A 4,013-nucleotide genomic window follows, 5' to 3' on the forward strand; every position below is an offset into this window, starting at 1 on the left:
CTGTCCGATCCTCCAGTGCTGACTGGCGGAACGGATGGGGGAGGGGGCGGGCACAGATGGCTCTGCCTCTAGATAGGCAGAGCCAACTGTCACTTACGCTGCTGGGTGGACCCAGGCAGCATTGTTGGGATCTGTTCCGGCTGCGGCGTCTCAGTATAGCTCCCTATATACTGAGCTTCGGGTGACGGGAGGACGCTAGTTTGTGTCCTCCAGTTACCCTTATGCTAAATATGAGGAAAAGCACTGACCCAATAGTTCTCCTTTAAAGCTGAACTCCCGGCAGATATAAAAAAAAAAACATGCATAATGCATCTCTGTATTCATTACCTAATCATTACATGTATTTTATTGAAGTGTAAGCAGTGTAAGTACCTAAATCTGGCCCGGTATCAGCCTCTTGCAGTCCCTGCACAGCAGGGCAGCACAAGGAGCCCATCAGTTCATGTGCTGATAAGACGCATGCTGATGGAGGGACAGATCAGACTGACAGATGAGATGAGCTAATCACTGTACCGCTTCTCTTTTCACTGTCCAGTCACAGGCTGGGGGAACGTCCGGGACTACCCGGGCTCAGAAGAAGTGAGTTGAATGATGCCGGCCATTGGACTGAGGATATCTAACATCAGGAAAAAAATACTGTGGGGAATCTCTGGATTGAAGGTGTCAAAAGCTGGTTTTCTTTTTATACCTTTTAATGGGCTCTTCATTTTTAGATTGCTATTTTGGGCTGGAATTCTGCTTTTGCCAATTCAGGGCAAAGTGCTTTAGACAGAACAGTGGCTTAGTGGTTAGCACTTGTGGCTTGCAGCGTGAATGGTCCTTGGTTCAAATCCTGGCCAGGTCACTATCTGCAGGGAGTTTGCATGTTCTCCATGTGCTAGTGTAGGTTTCCTCCAGGTACTTTGGTTCCTCCCACACTCCCAAGACATGCTGGGAGGTTAATTGGCTCCTGTCCAAATTGGCCCTGTATGGATGTACAATAGGGACCTTAAATTGCAAGCTCCTTGAGGGCAGGCACTGGTGTGAATGTGCAGTATATAAAGTGCTGTGTAAACTGTTGGTGCCATATAAATGCCTCCTGATTACCCATCCGCAGTAACTCACCCATCTGTGCTTCCTCACCACCTCTCTACTGCTGGACTCCACCCTGAGTAAGCTTCATTTTCAGATGGCGATGGAGTTTTTACGGATGGATAACTTAACTGCCCCCCATGTGGTGATTTTAGGCTCAGGCCCAGCAAAGGTTCAAAAGAGCAGGAAGCAGGTAGATGGCAATGGAGCAGCTGGTTCAGCTGGTAGGGACTGCCATTTAAGTGAAACTGTTACGTTGCCTTGCATTGGCCAAACACATGTTCCCTTTAAATGGTCCATTCACTCAGAGTTGGTACCTTAGTTTCTGGTAGGTACAGAGGAATCTAGCTATCGTATATACTTTTCATGGCTTTTGGGTGGTGAGATCTCTATCCCCGAGTCCCCTGGGCCTGCACATCTGCCAAGGAGCTTCAATTTTCCTGTTGGATTTTCCATTGCATTATGTAGAATAGAGCCGTAGGAGTTTCCTCAATACAGATGGAAATATCCAAAATACAAAGGTCGTTGAGAAAAGAGCTAGAAGCAATATCAGGGAGATGTTATGTGTTATGATGAGTTCAGGTGTTCCCAGTGAAGGACCCTGTTATTTCTACAACATACAAAGACATTTAGACAACTGTGCTCCTCCAGCCTTGTGGTAACAGTTTGGTGAAGACTCTTTTCTGTATCAGCATGACTGTCCCCTGTGTACAAAGCCAGCTCCATAAGGACAACATTTTCTTAGAAAATTGCTGCCACAAGGGAGTATGCGGACTATACTGGCAATGGAATTCCTCCTTCCCGAGCCCTTACCAGATCTTGATATACAAAACTACCAAAGGAAAAACGGCTTTCAGGTGCTCACTGCTCAATCGTAGGTCTTATCCTCAAGAAGCAGTAGAATTACAACAACCAATGACCTTAACTCATTTCTCATGTTAGGTGCGCATACCCACAAGGTCATTATGAGCAAGCACATCTAGCGTGAGACACATTCGAGTCTTTGGTTTGCTGAAATTCTGCTGTTTATGCCTTCTTGTGAATGTCAGAAACCCGCTGCTTCTGCGCATGCGCCAAGTCCCGTTTCCCGTACTATGCGGGGGACTGGGCGCTGAAAAGCGTGCCAAGTGGCGCATAGGAAGTTACGCTTTTGATCTATTTGCTTCCCTATTTAAGCTCATCTTGCACACCTCCTCATTGCTGGATTGTCTCTTCAACAGCCCTGAAGTCCTGTGTTCCTTGTTTCCAGTTTGCCCCGACCCGGAATTACTTTGACCTTATTTGCCTGCCACCTGCCCTTGACCACGGATTGTTTACTGGACTGCCTTTGCCTCATCCTTGTGTACCTTCTCTGCCTGCTCGGTTTGACCTTGGCCTGTTGACCCTGGATTTCGGATTACCCCAGTTCTGCTGCAGAACCAGATCTTCAGCTTGCACGGTATTAAAGGAGAACTATGAGGGGAGTGCTTTTCACTCACCTCATAGTTCTAGCCGACCTGTGACAATGAGACTGTCACAGGTTGGCTCAGTAGATCGGGAGGTGAGCGAACACATACCGGCGTTCTCTCACCTCTCTATCCTGTCACGGCTCTCAGTCGTGACAGGGGAGGGGCTGGATTCCCCTCTCCCCGCTCCAATCTGCCAGCGCTGACTGGCGGAACGGACGGGGGAGGGGGCGGGTACAGCTGGCTCTGCCTCTAGATAGACAGAGCCAGCTGTCACTCACGCAGCTGGGCGGATCCCGACGTCTAAGTCGGGATCCGCTCCGGCTGCGGCGTCTCATACACAGCTCTCTATATACTGAGCTTAGGGTGACGGGAGGACGCTAGTTTGTGTCCTCCCGTTACCCTAAGGAGAACTATGGGGAAAAACACTGACCCCATAGTTCTCCTTTAACACCACTTAGGACACAAGGTGCAAGGCCTCCTCACGCATCCAGTCTCCAACCAGGTACGTGATACAATGACTGAGCATGGAGCACCTGGAACCCCTTTTTGATTTGGACCTTTTCCATAAAGACATAGTTCAATGAGTTTGGAGGAACTCGAGTATCCTGCACAGAGCCCTGACCTCAACCCTACTGAAAACTTTGAGATGAATTATACTGCAGATTGTGAGCCAAGTCTTCTCCTCCAACATCAGTACCTGACCTCACAAATGGGCCCGCGTTCCCCCCGACACCCTCCGCAATCTTGTGGAAAGACTTCCTAGATGAGTGGAAGCTGCTACAGCTCCTATGACTCCATAATAACACACATGGTTCTAGAATGGGACGTCCAACAAGCTCATAAAAGGTGTGATGGTCAGGTGTCCACGATTTTATGGCCATACAGTGTATAAGAAACCAGAGGTACTCAGCCCGTCGGGTTCCTCTAATACCTGATACGAGGGCTGATAGCTTAAACAGAGAGTAGAAAGGCAAAGGGAGCTGTAAAGCTGCACGGCATGACTCAAATTTAATCAGCAGGCTTCTTCGTGGAGAAAGTGAGAGAAAACTAGCAATCTACCAGCTGGGCGCCACCAATGTGTTTAACACGTTGCAGAATCTCCTCCTGCTCTTGAACATATGGAGTTTTCTGCAGGTAGACATTAAATCATTATCCACTTAGCCCAGGAGAGAATTGTTTCTGCTTCGTTTTTCCTTTTTGTCTGACCCGAAGTGTCTTCACCGAATCCCACCTGGTTTCCCGGAGCAGACGTTCCAATCCCCTTCCCCTTCCCAACGGTCGGTCAATCATCCGTCCTTTTCAAAGAATTTCGCGATGGCTCCCCAGAGCGGCCGGCGGAGTTTTTGTGTTTTGCTTGTCGCGATAATATGCTAATGCTCCGAGGTCGCTCGTTAATCTTCCCTCCGCCGCTTTCATTTGTCAACGTTGCCTTGCCGCAAACTGCTGGGAAAGAAAACTTGGCTTTCTTTGTGTTTTTGAAGTTCGCAGTCATAT

The sequence above is a fragment of the Nanorana parkeri genome, unplaced genomic scaffold (assembly GCF_000935625.1).
Source record: "Nanorana parkeri isolate BGI_ZX_2015 unplaced genomic scaffold, ASM93562v1 scaffold394, whole genome shotgun sequence".
Classification (NCBI taxonomy): domain Eukaryota; kingdom Metazoa; phylum Chordata; class Amphibia; order Anura; family Dicroglossidae; genus Nanorana; species Nanorana parkeri.